Below are 17,451 nucleotides of genomic sequence, written 5' to 3'. Positions count from 1 at the left end.
TTCATTCAATTTGCAGCTGAGTCTCTCAGGTTATGTAAATTGTTAAATCATCCATGCTCTTTCTTTTTAGCCATATTGCAAGCAGGGAATTTCCATACCCAGTTGAAACCCCACAATTGATCTATCCCGACAAACACGGCCATCAAGAGTTTTCATCTTTTTTTTTTTGGCTTCCTTTCTCCTGGTTAACCAACATGTTATACTCCCATGGAGATTAATAAAAAGAAATCAGAAGTCTTTCATGAAAATTTAAGTGGAATAAAACCTTGTGATATAATTAGGAGAAGACTGTGGACTTCACTTGAGCTTTATTCGTTTCCATCAAGGCAGAATTTAGTGCAGCAGCCCAGCCAAGCCTCCATTTGCACTCTCTTGATTTTTATTTCTTTTTTAATTCTTGCTATTTTTACATTCCACTTTCAATGAAGCAGAAGCTCCTTGGGAAAACAGCAGCTTCCTCGGCTCGGTTATTGATTTAGGATTGTTGTAGGATTTCTTTGCAGAGGGAAATGACAGCAATGTCAGAGCTGCTTAATGATGCTCGTTAATAGGAGAATTTTGATTTGCTTTGTGCTCATCTTGCTTTCCCTGCCCCTTTCTGGGGCTCGGTTTGAAAAAGCAAAAAGACATTATAAAACCTGGCACTTGGGGACACTTAGAGCGAAGTTTTGGCCAGCAAGTGTCACAATTTGTACAGGATGGACAAATTCTCCTGTCTTTTCAGAAAATCAAGTGCCCTGTCACTGCTGAAGGGACATCCCTTGTTTTGCAAGGGTTTGGACAAGGAGCTCTGCTCAGGGATCTGCCTCCAGGAAAGTGTGTCCCTCTTGTTTGGGTAATAAAAGAATATTTTATACACTCAGAGCCTGGTGTTTCTTATGTTACAATCACAGTGGTTGAAGTTTTGGGGTTTTATTCAAGCACTGCTGTACTTTCAATGTAAAAAACACGATTTTCTGTGTGAAATCCCTGTAATATCCCTGTAATTAATAAATAACTCCAGCCCAAATTGGTCCTTGGTAGATCAAGGTTTGCAGATTCCTTTCAAAATAACCTTTGCCAGGAATTGTTAATTTGTTTATTATGCAAAATAGACATCACTTACAGCCCTCAGTTCTGCTGGTGTTACCTGGAAATTTCTTCTGTTTCAGAAAAATTTGCCCACCCAGACATTTGTAGTGGCCTTAAGGTGAAGGAGGGGAGTTTTAGATGAGATTTTGGGGAAAAATTGTTCCCTGTGAGGGTGGGGAAGCCTGGCACAGAATTCCCAAAGAAGCTGTGGCTGCCTCTGGATCCGTGGAAGTGTCCAAGGCCAGGCTGGAGCAGCCTGGGACAGTGGAAGGTGTCTGTGCCCACAGCCTTCTGAATAATAATAATAAAATATCTAAGGTCTTCCCAACCCAACCCATCCCATGATTCTCTACAGCCCCGAAAAATTCCATAACAGAACAACAAACGCAGAGGTGGAGCTGGCTGGAAACCCGCTGGGTTTAGGAACACCTGGACCAAAACCCAGAGCAGCACAGAGCCCACGGGAGTTTCACCTTGGCAGGACAGGGCAAGGGAGCCTGAACGTGCCCAAGGCAGGCTCTGGCACTGGGTGGGCTCCCAGGGTCTGGTATCCATTAGATCCCAACATTCTCCCGAACCCAGGGATTAATTCTCCTGCAGGAACCTGAGCAAAGCAGGAGCAGCACAAAGTTAATCAAGCCCTGATCCTCCCAATCCATTTAATCACAGCCAGCTGCTGCTTAAAGCCTCAGAAGAGCAACATGCCCAGGGCAGCCCTTTTGGAGGAGGGGAGAAGCCCTTCAGAGCACCCTGGATGGGAGAAGGGCATTAAAAAGTTAATAAAATAAAAGTTAATTCCCTCAATCAAGGAGGGAGGGAACAGTTCTGGGAAGTTCTAAAGCTTCCAATATTAATTTCTTCCCGCCTTCCCAGCTGCTGATCCCTGGAAGGCATTTGATTTGTACTAAAATATTTGCTCATAACCCAAGTTTCCTCCTGCAGTGTACACAGGCCGTGCGGTGCCGGAGACTTGGCTGTGGGATTTTTCCCTTTTTCATTCCAAGTGTCTCTAAAAATCTTAAAAACCCCGAACATGCCACTCCAGTTTACGTTGGCTGGGTAATCTTGTCCTCATTTTTTATTTTTTATATATATATATATAGATTTTATTTTTTTTTTAGAGGGATGTATGGTCTCTTGGCCATGTCATCCTCTCAGCATAAAATCGGGCCTCTCTTAACAAATGTGTTATTCCCCATTTGAACTTTATTGGGCTGGAACGTTTGGAGGGGTTCTGACAGGATTTGAGGTGTTTCAGCTCCCACAGAGGAAATCCCTAAGTACATCACTGAGGCCTCTTTGCAAAACACTTCATGGGATGGAGGAAAACGCTTTTCTTCCTGAGTTCTGGTTGGGGCAGCTGAGATCCTGGTGGATTAAGTGACTTGATAAAATCACCTGGGGGAGCTGTGGCAGAGCTCAAGTTTCAATCAGATTTAAATCCAAGGTGAATCTGCATTCCCAGCATGGATGAGGGGTGATGGGGTTTGGGTGTGGGGTTCAGAGAGGATCTGCTGGGAGAACATTTAATTGACAATAAAACTGCATCGAGACATCAGCTTGGTCCTTCAGGAATTTGGGAATGCTCTGACACCAGCCTTTAGACATAATCAGCTTGTGATTATTATAATAAATGTGAGCTGATTGGGATGGAGTGAAAATCTGAAGGCTCTGAGAGTGGAAAAGCTGATTTAAATGGGTGTCCCTTTGTCCCCCCCAGCATCCCAGAGAGTTCCCCAGCAGAACTGTGCTGGATTCCCATGGGAATTCCATGCTCCAGGTCCAGCCTGGAGCAGATTTCCCACTTTAGTTCTGATATTATGAAACAAGGCTCCTCTTAGTGCATGGTTTTAACTCCAGGCTGCCACCAGCAGCTGTTTTTTCAAGGAAAGAAAGTTGTCAGCAGCAGCAGCTCCTTTCCTTCTGCTGCATTCCCACTTTTCCATGAATCTGCACACATTTTTAAAATGCAAAGCACAGCTCAGCAGTTTCCCACTGCTGCTTTTCCCTTTGCCACGGCAAACACATTCCACAATCCTTCCCCTAATATTTGGTTTTCTGCAAAGTTTTCCACCAGAGAAATATTCCTGCACACTAAAAAAGCATTTTGGACATACCACAGACTTGCACTTTTTTTCTTAGAACAGAAAACATCAACATTTTAAATAAATATTGATGTTTTTATACTCACACCCCCACACCTGCATCCTGATGCATTCTCAAGGTACCATGATGTGGAAAAACACCCTGGAATCATCAGAATTCTGCTAAAAATTCATGGTTCTTGTAAAAATCAGCTGGGGTCTATTTCATGTTCTATTTTAAAGGAATTTGCAACATTTTAGGGGTTTTATGTGGCGAAAATTGCCACTCTCCTGCTGACCAAACACCTGAACCAGAGCAGGCTTGGGGGGGCGGTTCTATCAAATTTTACAAATTCCTCTAAGACAAATTTAGGGGTGGAATTTTCCATGTGGCTGCAGGAAAATCTGATTAAAGCAGGGATTTTTTTTTTATTTTCAGCTTTGTGTTTCCAGGTTTTCTAATAACTGCTCCCTAATTAATGAGCAGGGGGGCTGTGCCTGCCTTTCCAGCTGTGCTCTGCTATGCAGATGTGGCTGAACATCCCCCCCCAAACCCCTCCCCATGCTGGAAATGTCCTTGGTGAGTGACAGCCTGGTGAAAAGCCAGCCTGGGCTGCTGGGGACGAGTCCTGTCATCAGTCCCCAGCCACCAGCACGGCCTCAGACATTCAAAACCAAACGGCAGAGAACGGCTTCAAGGAGCTGAATTTATTTTTCATCCATCATGAATGAGTTGATTTAGGCGGAGGGACATTAAGGAGATGGAGTGATGCTCAGGAGAGACCAAAACTCCCCTTCCAAGGCCATTTAAAAAGTGATTTATTATCACCACTCACCTGAAACTGTCTGCAAGGCTTGGCTTTGCTGCAGCCAGATCCAGGAAAGACATTAAACACGTGCTCAAATAAACTCATCAAGGCAGAGCTGCCGAGCTCTCTGAGCTGGGGACTTGCTGAGGACTCACCCAGATGATTTTAAACTTAGCTGTGCTCTCTGTAGCCAAAATCACTGCAGGCCTCACCTTATCCATCTCCACTTCCCAGCTGCTGGCTGCTCCTGGAATTAGTAAACAGCCCAAAGTGGTCCTGGAGAGACCAAGGTTTGCAGAATCCTTTCAAAATAATTTTTGAGAGAATTTCTTGTATTAAAGAGAAGTTGTGGCTGCTCCTGGACCCCTGGAATGTCCAAGGCCAGGTTGGACAGGGCTCGGAGCAGCCTGGGACAGTGGGAGGTGTCCCTGCCATGGCAGGGGTGGGATGAGATGATCTTTGAGGTCCCTTCCACCATCCCTCAAGTCTGTGGTGCTAAAATCAGTAATTATTAGACTGAGCTTATCACAGCACACAAACTGGAGAATTTGGGAGGCCTTTCCACACAGTTGGGTTCAGATGGGGTCTGAAATGGGGGAAATGACACTCAGGGATGGATCTGGGGGGAGGAATGGTGCCCAGGGATGGGATCTGGGGGAGAATGACACTCAAGGATAGGATCTGGAGGTAATGGCACTGAAGGATGGGATCTGGGGGGGAAATGGCACTCAGGGAACTCCTCTGACTGCTGGGATTTCTCCTGGCCAGGTTCCCACTCCATCTGGGCACTGGGGAGAAGCAGCACAAGAGATTTGCCCTTTACATGGTGAACACAAACTCTGCTGAGCCCTGAGCGTGCCTGGTGCTCAGGGAAGGAGCAGGAAACACGGATTTGGGCCCTTGGAATTCCCACCCCACAGCCCTGAGCACTCGGCAAGGGACAGAGGGCAACCCCATCCCTGGCAGAGCCGTGCACTGGGAGAGGTCCCTGAGATCACATGGAAAAGTTTAACACTACCCCTGCAAGCTTTTGGTGCATGAAGGCTGGGAGAAAAAAAAAAAAAAAAACACCACCAAAAACCTGCAGAACATCCTTAAAATGTAAAACATCTTGGTCTTTTAATAATCCCATGCGGTATGTTTTCACTTTAGCAATAATTGTATTTTCTTTCTGCGTATTTTATTTAACAACATTTCAGGGCTCGGCTAATCTGTTCCATCTGGAGAGGGAGCGAACAATGTGCTGAGCACAGGAACAACTGCCTTTATCAGGCAGGGCTGGTTTGCAGCAGCAATCCAACACCCGGCAGAATTCCCGGCAGGAATTGTGGTCCCACCTACCCCGGGCACCTCTGTGCTGCCATCAGCAGGTGGCAGGAAGGGGCAGAAGGAATTTGTTGTTGAATTTTTATCAGTGGATTTTAGTTTTGAATTATGTCAGTGGATTTTATTGCTGAGTTTTGTTCAGTGGATTTTGTTGCTGAATGATGTCGGTGTGTTTAACAGTAATTGAGGGGAGATAAATCCAAGTCCTACAAGGGAAAAATAACTGAGCCCGACGTGAAGCTGGTGGAGGTGAATTTATGGGTTTTATTACAGTTTTCAAAGCAAACAAAGCATCCTAAATGGATTAGGAGGTGTGAGAGCTGGCATTTAACAGTCGTGCTGCAGCATCTTCCTCAGCCCCTCCAGGCTGGGATGCTGAACACATCAGGAAAGAATCCTCTGAACTCCTGGGATTCACCTGGAGCAAAACTCCATGGCAGGATCTCTGTGCCATGGAAAAGGAAAAGTGTCCAAGCATCCAGAGCCATCAGAGCTGGGCAGGGGCAGCACAGGCTGGATTTAGGGCAGGACAAGCAGAGCTTTCCTGGTGGCTGTGATGCCTGGAGAGGCTCCCTGGAGCAGAAGCTGGACAGAGTTAAAGGAGTAAAGTGATTTAAATAAAGGGATTTATTTAAAGCCCTTCCAAGGATGCACCTTGGGCACTGCAAGGGCCTGGCTGAGGCTCCACCCAGGATGGATGACAGATCACACCTTTTCACACCTTCATAAGCCTTGGTCCATTTCCACACTGGGGTTAATTGTGCAATTACAGCTTCAGTTAATGAAGTCCCATCCTCCCAGATTGCTCTCCTCAATCCTCTGTTGCTTTTGGGTCCAAAGCTGCAGAGGTGTCCTTGTTTCTGGGCTGGAAAAGGATTGTTGTGTGTGCTGAGCTGTGAGGAGACCCTGCTGACACTTTCTATGAAATTCAGAGTTATGCACCAATGCAGAATCTGGGAAATAATGAGAGCCAGAACTGAAAGCATCAGCAGAGCCCACCCCAAAGGTGCTGGGGCTGCTCCTCACAGAGCCCCCAAACCACCCCAAAATCAAAGCTTCTCCCTGTTCTGAGTGGCACAGCCCAGCCCAGGTGTGGCTGCCAGGAGGGCTCCCCCACATTCCCATCCCCAGGAAAGGTGGGAATCCCTGCTGGAAAGCAGAACCTTGTGGGGAGGATCATCCCCGCTGGTCACTGAGGGTGACACCGGGCTCAGCACAAAATCGGGAGGGGCAGGCAAACAGGAAAGGTGTGGCTGCCCTGCCCTGGCTGGGGCTGGCTCCTGCTCCATGGGGGAACACTCAGCCTGATGGTGATGCAGAAATGAAGCTGGACTGGTGAACACCTCAGGTGGACCTGGGGGTGGAAAAGGAGCGGGGAATTCAAACATTTCCAGGAGAAAAGAGGTCACTCTTATAGTAGCGACTCGATTTTGAGCCATCCAGCTGCCGGAATCCACAGAGCAGGGAGGATTATTGCTGCGAGTCCCGGGAGGAGGGGATGTGGGAGATGCTGGGGAGGCAATTGTTTGGGATTATCTAATTTATGATGTCATTTGGCAGTTGATTCCTGGGATATCTCATCGCAAAAATGCTGCTCTTCTGATTCCCCACCACATCCCAAGCATCGTGTTTGATTTCCTGCTCTTTATCATTTCTGCATTACTGCAGAAATCCCACACTCCCCATCAGGAACAGCTTGAATAAAAAAATCCAGGGGAAGGAAAAGAAAACAACCACACTTGGAGGCCGCATCTCCAGGCACGGAGGAGTTCCCGCTCCCCGCTGACACCCACGGAGCTGCACACATTTATTGGAAGTGAGGACACACTGCATGGAGGGCAGTGTTTGTTTCTCCAGCAGAATCCTCTCTGATATTCCTGGGGGCACCATCTGGAGCACTGGGGTGGTGACACGGCCAGAGAGTGTGCAACAAACTCAGATTGGGGCAGAGGAAAGAGGAGGCCACCCCTACCCCACAGATATTCCATGGGGGCTGTGATTCCCCAGAGAACAGGCTGTTATTGTTTAGTGAGGCAGATCAAGAGGGGTGCCAATGCCTCACATTTATAAATTGCTTTAATACAAAAAAAATAAAAATAAAAAAGTGGGAATGGGCAAAGCCAGGAGGAAAAGCGTGGCTTTCTTGAAGCATCTCAGCAAACGGATGAAGAATCTATTCCTGGGTGACCAAACCCACCCCTCCCTGCCAAGGCGGCCCCCCAAGAGTAGAAATTGATTTCATATCACATTTCACACTTCATTTCTCCTGCCTCCCCCGGCCAGGCCCCCACAGGGACACAAAGGCAGCGGCTTCATTGCCCGTGCTCCTGGTGGCTTTGTGCCGGGGAGGCGCAGGCCAGTGTGGGAACCCCAGGATTGAGATTGCTCACTGAAGCTTGCCCGGGGGCTGCAGGCACACTAAATCACGCCTGACAGACCATTGTTGCCAGGGGGGCTTTTGTTGGGCTTGGTTTTTCGGGAGTGGTGTTGGTTTTTCCCTGCCATGGCTTTGTAGTCCCGAGGCTGGGCTGGGAGAGCGGCTGGAGGGGGGCCCTGGCGCTGGGCCACTGCACCACAAAGTGCTTTCAATGGACACATTCCCGGTTTTGTGTTCCTTTCCTGATTATCCCGTGGCTCTAAATATGCTAATGAGCTTGGCATTGCCCTCGGGTTCCTGCGCTTCCAGCTTACCTGGGATTTTCCCTGCTGGAGCATCCCGAGGTTCCTCCATCCCTGTTCCTCCCCCTCCCTTCATCCCACATCGTTCAGGGATGAATTTGCACCTCATCCTTTGCCCTTTGGAAGGTCTGGGCTCGGTTTTCCCTGAGACTGGAGCGATGCTTGGTGTGTGCCAGAGCTTCCTGAAATTATGCGGTGGCAACAGAGAATAATCAAAATTCCCAAAATAAAGCACAGCAGGAGCATCTCGTGGTGTCATCAGGGACCTGGGATGTGTTTGCCCCCTGCAGATCTCACTTGTTATTCACATGAACATTATCCACACCCACGTGGAATTTCAAATATCAGACTCTTTTAAACAGCAGAACCATCAGTTACACCAAATCAAATCACAACAATGATTTTAAATTGATAAAATCACAATCATGCCAGTTAGGAACCTCTTTGTCCCGAGAAGAAAGGAGCTGTCACTGGAGGCGTGCCAGAGGTGACACCACCAGGCAGTGAACGCGAGGTTTGTGATGCCTCCTTGAGCTTGAAGGCTTGCAGCTCTGGGTTTTCCATTCCTCTCACAGCCTCCATCTGCATCCCAGGCAGGAGGAATTTTCCTGCCCGCCTCCTTGGCCCGGAGCTCTGTGTTTCAGCTGCGTGTCCTTCCTCCAGGACGGGTGCCAAAGTCCCAGATGTGCAAGATGGGAAAGGGCGACCAGGACACGGAGGAGCCAGGGCTTGGATTTCTCAACAAGCACTTGACATCCCCATGGTGCTGTTTATTTCCCTAAAATCCCACCTGTGCACTGGAGGATTTCCAGCCAAGCCCAGCTGGGAGTGAGGCCAAGGGATGAGGAGATCCATGGAGGCTTTGACACCTTTCAAAGGGCTGCCCTGGAACTGAGATAAATGAAGCCTTTCCCTTTCCCTTTCCTTTTCCCCTTTCCTTTTCCCCTTTCCTTTCCCTTTCCTTTCCCCTTTCCTTTCCCCTTTCCTTTCCCCTTTCCTTTCCCCTTTCCTTTCCCCTTTCCTTTCCCTTTCCTTTCTCCTTTCCTTTCCTTTCCTTTCCTTTCCTTTCCTTTCCTTTCCTTTCCTTTCCTTTCCTTTCCTTTCCTTTCCTTTCCTTTCCTTTCCTTTCCTTCTTTCTTTCCTTTCCTTTCCTTTCCTTTCCTTTCCTTTCCTTCCTTTCCTTTCCTTTCCTTTCCTTTCCTTTCCTTTCCTTTCCTTTCCTTTCCTTTCCTTTCCTTTCCTTTCCTTTCCTTTCCTTCCTTTCCTTTCCTTTCCTTTCCTTTCCTTTCCTTTCCTTTCCTTCCTTTCCTTTCTTTCCTTTCCTTTCCTTTCCTTTCCTTTCCTTTCCTTTCCTTTCCTTTCCTTTCCTTTCCTTTCCTTTCCTTTCCTTTCCTTTCCTTTCCTTTCCTTTCCTTTCCTTTCCTTCCTTTCCTTTCCTTTCCTTTCCTTTCTTTCCTTTCCTTTCCTTTCCTTTCCTTTCCTTTCCTTTCCTTTCCTTTCCTTTCCTTTCCTTTCCTTTCCTTTCCTTTCCTTTCCTTTCCTTTCCTTTCTTTCCTTTCCTTTCCTTTCCTTTCCTTTCCTTTCCTTTCCTTTCCTTTCCTTTCCTTCCTTTCCTTTCTTTCCTTTCTTTCCTTTCCTTTCCTTTCTTTCCTTTCCTTTCCTTTCCTTTCCTTTCCTTTCCTTTTCCTTTCCTTTCTTTCCTTTCCTTTCTTCCTTCTCAGCTTTCCCTCTTCCCCTTCCTCTTCCCCTTTTCCCTTTTTTTCCTTTTCTCCCTTTCCCCTTTACCAGAGAGATTTCTCTGTTCAAACTATTCACAGTAGTTTGAAGTTGATGTGGAGCAGAAGGGATGTTTCAGTTCAGGGAACCTAAAAGGAGCCCAGGAGATGAATGTCCTTCCAAGGAAAGCCAAAATTGACTTTAAGACGTATGAAAAGGGAAAAATCCTGGAGTAATTCAGGAACAGAGAGAAGTAACGTGTTTGGAATAAATCAAAGATAAAAAAAATGAAGGCACTGGAGCACTCACTGAAGCTCAAACCATTTCCAACTTCTCCTTGCTTAAGAAAAAATTGTGTTTCAATTGGCTGAAAGAGTTTTGGTATATCTGTGTTAACTTTTTTTCCTTTTGCTTTTCTCCTTTCATTTACAAAACTAAAAAAAAAAAAAAAAAAAAAAATAGCAAGCGAAAGAAAAACCACTCACAATCTGTTACTTCTGTACCAGAAGAGAAGCAGCTCGGTGACATTGATAATTTCTTGGGGAAAAATAAAGAGGAAAAACAAAATATTCTGAGCAGCTTTGGCAGGAGCCAGGAGAGCCCACGCTCGGATTCGTGCTGTGGGAACGAGAGGCTTGGCCAGGCTGGGTCTGTCTGCAGCCATCAGCGTCCTCCCTGTCAAAACAAATGTGTTTATCTCCTTTGAAACACTCTGCAGAAGAAATTTTCTCCAGAAGGCTGAAATCCTACAAATTTCATCACTTTTTTGCTGGAAGGGAAAGATGGGGAAAAAAAAAAAATAGACATTAAAAATAAACGCCCAAAGCAAGGTTTTGTTGAGCTGGGCTTTGGGAGGCAGGAGCAAACCAAAGCATTTGGTAGCAATTAATATGCCCCGTCCATTTGCAGTTTTAATTCCTGTGCAGATGCAGAGTGTTGTTATTCTAATAACTTCCTGTGGTGCTCCCTTTTTCTGGAAACCTCAACGCCAATTAAAATGTGATCCATCACCCAGTGCTTCTGAAACAAAGGGGAATGTCCAGCTCCCTGCTACAGCCATGAAAAATCCCAGTCACTCAAAAGAAGAACCAGGAGAAAGGAGGAAAACAAAACAAAACAACAACAACAAAAAAGCATTCAAGTCTTCCCATTTCTGGAAGAAAGAGCAGAAGAAAATGTTCTTTTGTGTGAGTCTTGTAACAGGAACAGACCGAGGGATTTGGACAATACCAGGAGGGAGCAGCCAGACTTCCACTCAGCAAAAAGGTGGATTAATAAATGGATCCATGGCAAAGTGTGGATGTTCCCCGTCGGGGATTGGCTGGGAGGGGCAGATGCAGCTCAGCTCTGGCAGGAGCCAGGGAACCCATGCTGCCCTCCTCATCCCTGCAGGACAGCCCAGGTGGGCTCTCAGGGCTTGGCAGCTTAGTAAAATCCCTGTTGGCTTTTTCTTCCTGCCCTAAGCGCTGGAGCTGCCTCTGGAATGCAAATGGGCTCCAAGGAGAGGGCTGAGCGCTCCTGTTGGGATGCAGGACACGACCAGGCCACCGAGGATGGGGTTGGCGTGGCTCAGGTCTCCAGGCATCAATCCCAACACATCCCACAGCTGCAAGATTTCCTCAAAGGGCTCAGCCCTTCCCTGGGAATGGCTTTTCCTGGGAATTGCTGAGACTTTTCTTGCCACAGGTGTTCCAGAAATGAACTGGACGTGGCACTTAGTGGTTGACAATGTGGTGCTTGACCAAAAGTTGGGCTTGATGATCTCAGAGCCCTTTCCCAACCTAAACTTTCCTGGGATTCTCTGATTTCTGCTCTCCTAAGACCAGCGAGGCACCATCTGCTGAGGGATGCTCGGTACCTTGAGAGACACTCAACGTTCTCCAGGTACTCCCTGGCTGCTGCAGCAGTGCTGGAATTACAGAGCGTGGAGTTTCCTGGGCTCAGCTCTAAGGAATATCAGCTGGAAAAGTATTTTGCTGATTTTCCAGGAGGAATCTCAGCAATTCCAGAGATCAGGGTGGGGAGAGCTCTCTCCAGCACTGAGTGAGGCTTGCAAAGACTCTGTGTTCCCAAGTGCCCATTTCCATGCTATTTATTGGCATGGGGAGATGGAAGGGCTGGATTTAGGGCCCGTGGCATTTCTGGAGTCCAAAATCAGCATCTAATTAATTAAATAAATTAAACACAAGCTGTTCATCCCTAAAGGAACCACGTCCTCCTTCACACCCCAGCTCGGTATCTTAATCCCCAGACTTTAAATCAGAGCTGAAACGAGCATCTTGTCCCCTTTGTACTTTGCTGAGGACAAGCTCTGCCCCTCAGAGACACACCAGAAATAAAGACAAGCAGGAGCTTTGCCTTTTCCAGCACCAAAATCAAACCCACAGAGCAATTTCCAACGGAGCAGCCACATGTGTGCTCTGGAGGTGGGTCAGGAGGGCAGGGCAGGGACTGCAGAGAAGGAAGGAAGGTTGTTTGTTTATTTATTTCTCCCCTCTCCACGACTGTTTTCTGCAGGCAGGAGCCCTTGCCAAGGCTATTTACAAAGTTCAGCCCCGGGATCGTGAGAATCGCAGCTCGAGGCAGCTCTGGCTCGGGGGCTCAGCGCTCACCCCACCACAGATGGTCCTTCCTCCTCCTCCTGGACCTTTACTCCTGCTCTGGGGGAGGCAGAATTGAGGAAAAACACAAACTGGGGAAAATATGGGCAAGGAAAAGTAAAGATTTTGTGTCTTCATTGCTACCTGCATTTGTTAACATAATAGATTTCTTAATTATTTCATGTGTGACTGATCATATCATTTCCAGAGCAGAAGAGTGAATTCTTCCTGAGGCCATGAGCACCAATCTAGGCGCAGATCTGGCCTGGAAAAGCCCCCAGGATGCCCCTTCCCACATTTCACTGGCATCCTGCTGGCATTGAATTCCAGTTCATGGAGCAGAGCTGGAAGCACCATAAAATGATGCAGCTCCCAACAAATACACGACTTAACCCCATCCTGAAATCTGTCCGGCTCCTGCTCCTAACCTGGTTCACCAGGAGTGTGAGGAGCCTCAACCTCATCCCAGGAAAGCCTTGGAAATGAAAGGTTTTATTTTACAGTAATCCAAGCTGAAGGAAGAGCAGGATGAACAACATCTTCCTTCTCCTTTGTGATGTAAATTCATATTTTTATTGGGAAAGTTAATCTAGGAAACAACGGGAGTGTCACATCATCGTCCTTTTGGGTATTCCTTTCACACTTGGTCTCAGTTTTTCCCTCAAGGGAGGTTCTGGGCTGCTCATCAAAGGTACAGACTTTGATTTGTCTGATAAAGGAAATCTTAAATGCATCAAAATTTTTTACAATCTCAGGGATGATTTAAGTGGCTAAATATGCCCATGACTAAGTGGCAAAAGAAGTGTTTCATGTTAATTATTATGTATATTTTCAATATTTCATCTCATTGAATGAATATATTTATAATATTTTTACGTTCTGGTTACTGGTAAAAATAAAATTCAAATTAATGGGTCTGGTCACCTTTATGAATACTGCAGGAGACTGAAAAAGGAATTTTATAATAAAAAATCAATAAATCCGTGTTTGTCCATCTGCAATATGTTCCCCACAGGGTCATCAGGTCAGGTTCTCCCATGTCTGAGTGAGATTTATTGTGCCATTACCAATCCTGGATGGATCATGTCACTTCAGGACATGGAAGTGTAATCACTGGGAGTTGGCAAAAATTCTGCCAGTTTGCGATGGTTTTTTTCTCTTGCTGTCCTCCAGTGTAATTTCTTTTATTCCTTCCCATGTGCTTTCCTAAGGAAGCTCTTTTTTAACCCAAAATTTGAAAGGAAAACTCTGTTCTTGCCCCAGTTTCTGAGCACGACCATGCTGTAACCACAAATATTGATTTGCCTCTGGCACAGGGCAAGGACAGGACAGAAACTTCTTCTTGGGGGAACTTTTAAAAGATGTTATTTGGAGAATCTCTTCAGGTTGGGGGATCACCCCAAATCCATCACCTGAGACTTGGGGAATCTCTCCAGATTTGGGGATCACCCCAAATTCATCACCTGAGACTTGTGAATAAATTGATTTGATTTGATTTCAGCAGCTGATTGCAAATGACGTTCTCATGAATATTCACCAAAGACACACAAAACCAAATCAAGATAATGTAAAATCTTGCCTCATTCCACAGATAAGCAGGATTTCTTGCCTTGGATAAAGAGGAAAATGCTCCCTTGCCCAAGGGGTCACCCAGAGCTGGAGGGATTTGGAACAAATTTCCTCTGGAATCTCCCTCCCCAGGAAAATCAAATGGACGGGTTCTGGGGAGCGAGATGTTCATGGATCCTGGTGGATACAGCAGGAAAACGCAGCAATCCCAGGAAACGACCTCACACAGGACCCCTGACAGTGGGGACAGCTCTGGGATTGTCCAGCTGGGTGAGCCTGGCCCAGCCCTGGGGGCTCGGGAAGCACCCCAAATTTGCTCCGATGCTTCAGGAGGAGAATCAGAGATTCCCTTTGGAGAGGGATGGCTGCTGGGGCTTCTTCCTCAGAGCAGGAGCGGGGCCACGTGCTGCCCAGCCCAGGGAGGCTCGCTGACCCCGAACGCTCCCCACATCTGGCTGCAGCTGGCCTTTGTTTGCTTTTGGCTTTCCCCAGCGCCGACCACCCCGGCGAGCGTGGGCACCGACCCGCCGGGGGCTCCGTGGGGATGGGAAAGGGCTCCAGCTTGGGAGGTTTGGCTCCAAACCCGGCTCCCAGCACAGGAGAACCAGCCCAGGAATTCTCCTGTCACAGCTCATCTCCCTGTCCCATCCAGGAGTTCCTCAAAGACTCTTTGAGGAAGCCCAGATTTTCAGAAATCAGAGTTTTCTGTGGATAAATGGTCTGGAATTCAACTTCTGTTTCGCTTTTGGGGCTCTGTCGGCAAGAGGCTCTGCCTGCCTCATTTCAGGAATTCTGCTTCTGGGTTTGGATGAGAACAGGGAGAGTGGAAAGAAGAAACAATACCTCAGATATGTCAAAACTAGACAACAAAATCCCAGGCAGCTCTAGAAAGCAGCCTCTGTTCCTCTGCTGCTGTTGTTTTTCTCTCCTCTCAGTATTCACTTTAATAAATTCCCAGCAAATGGTGCCTTTTGTATTATTGAGAGACTAAAAGGGATCCTGGATTTTTTTTTTCTTTACAAATTTACTGCTGTGAGCAAAGAGCCGACCCAGGAGTTGCACAAATAACCTGGAAGATGAAGCCTGGCTTTTGCAACATCAACAAGGACTCACCCAGAGCCTTCTCCACCTTCCCTTTATGCCCAAATTTGTGAGAATTCATAATTTTTTATTGTGCTCTTGATATAAGTGAAGGGTTAAAAATACTTTCACAGCCCACAGCATAAACCTTCTTCAAGTATGAACCAGCAGCAGATTTACAGATCTGTACAAGGCCGTACCCATCCAAAAATCTAATTTTATCTCCTCTAAACCTGCATCAGTTGTTTCTATGAAACCCCTCTGCTTCAGCAAACTTGGGAATCTTTGGATCAGAGAGCTGTGATTGTGCCACGACTTGATCATTCCCAGGGAAAACCTGGGACCTGAGGCACGAACAGCACTAAAATATGAATTTGTGGTGCTTCTCATTGTGCTTTTTCCATTTAATTCCGGGCAGATTTCACGGCAATCCCAAGATTTTAGGCTTTTTTTATTCACGTTTACTGAGCTCCCTCTTGTGGGTGAAGCCTCCCTTACCTCACCCTCCGAGCTCTCAGCAGCTTTTCCCAGCTCTTCTTCCGGCGATTTTCCTAAAAATGAACTCATTGATTAAAAAAAAAAAAAATCATTAAGTGATTTCAGTATTTACCTACAGGCAATTTTTAATAGATTATTAAATTATATATTTATATAGCTTTTAATCCTTCGTTTTTCAGGTAACTTTTGGAACTAAAATTCACCTGTTGAGATTTCAATTCATCTTTTTTCCGGTATGGGGCAAAAAGAAATCACATTTATTGATGAAAAGGGAATTTTTCATGGATTTAGATTATCTTGGGATAGAATCCAATTTCCTGTCAGGGATTCTTTGTGTTAAAGTTGTAAACACACATAACAACCGAAATTAAAAATGGATTTAAATCCCTCAGGGGTGGAGCATGTCAAATAGAATGAAGACAGCTCGGATCCAGGGGCAGGGAGGAAATGGAAATCATGGCATTCAGCAGGAAAATTCCAGAGGCTCTGAGGAGGAGAAATCTGCAGTTCCCTGTGAAATCTGCCAGCAAAAAACAGCTCCGAGACTCCAGGTATTCCAAATGCTGGCTCGACACATGGTGGCAGCAAGGGACTGGCTCTGGAAGAGCTGGGATGAGCTCTGGAAAGGTTGGGATGAGCTCTGGAGGGCTGGGATGAGCTCTGGAAGGTTGGGATGAGCTCTGGAAGGTTGGGATGAGCTCTGGATGGGCTGGAGTGAGCTCTGGATGGGCTGGAGTGAGCTCTTCAGGGTTGGGATGAGCTCTGGAAAGGTTGGGATGAGCTCTGAAAAGATTGGGATGAGCTCTGGAAGGTTGGGATGAGCTCTGGAAAGGTTGGGATGAGCTCAGGGGGGTTGAGATAAACTCAGGATGGGCTGGGATAAGCTCTGGAAGTGCTGGGATAAGCTCTGGAAGGTTGAGATGAGCTCTGGAAGGTTGGGATGAGCTCTGGAAGGTTGGGATGAGCTCTGGAAGGTTGGGATGAGCTCTGGAAGAATGGGATGAGCTCTGGAAGGTTGGGATGAGCTCTGGAAGAGCTGGGATGAGCTCTGGAAAAGCTGGGATGAGCTCTGGAAGAGCTGGGATGAGCTCTGGACGGTTGGGATGAGCTCTGGAAGGTTGGGATGAGCTCTGGAAGGTTGAGATGAGCTCTGGAAGGTTGGGATGAGCTCTGGAAGGTTGGGATGAGCTCTGGAAGGTGTTTCTGCCCATGGCAGGGGTGGCACTGGATGAGCTTTGAAGATTCTTTCCAGCCCTGCCTATTCCACGATCCTCTCCTGGGAGCTCTTCCTCCCTTGCATGAGCACCCAGATCACATCTGTCTTGATTAATTAGAGCAATTTCATTAACGAAATGAATGGTGCTCATGGGTGGAGCACCACCAGCAGGATCCCTGCAAGGCCACAGGAACAATGGAGAAGCCAACACAAGCTCAACCCATATAATTTTTTTTAAGGAAAAAGCAGCAGTCGACACCAAGGGGAAAGGTTTGAGACCTCCCTGAGGCAGGTGTAAAAATTCCCCATTTTTATCAGCATTTCCCCCATTTTTATCAGTTTTCCCCATTTTTATCAGCATTTCCCCCATTTTTATCAGAATTTCTCCCATTTTTATCAGAATTTCTCCCATTTTTATCAGCATTTCCCCCATTTTTATCAGTGTTTCCCCTCAGCTCCTCAGCGTGGTGCTGTGGGATGCTCTGCTAGAGAAAAGGAATCCCACAGCAGGAGGTGATGACATCAAATTCCCTCTGCCCTCCTCCAGCAGGTTCAGCCAGAGGCTGCTCCCCTTTGAAGCACAGGTATTTATCTATAAATACTTAATTCCTTTAACTTCTTCTCACAGAGGGGATCTGTGGAGCCGAGCAGTTAATTCAACCCCTCACGTTGTGCTTCAAAGCCTGGGCAGAAAGTTCCCTCAATCCCAGCCTGAGCATGGCAGCTTTAACCAGTATTTTTATATGATTACATATACATATATTTTATATTTATATATATTATATTTATTATATATAAATTAT

The sequence above is a fragment of the Cyanistes caeruleus genome, chromosome 19 (genome assembly GCF_971803275.1).
Source record: "Cyanistes caeruleus chromosome 19, bCyaCae1.hap1.1, whole genome shotgun sequence".
NCBI lineage: Eukaryota > Metazoa > Chordata > Aves > Passeriformes > Paridae > Cyanistes > Cyanistes caeruleus.
Note: the sequence above shows the minus strand (reverse complement) of the source record.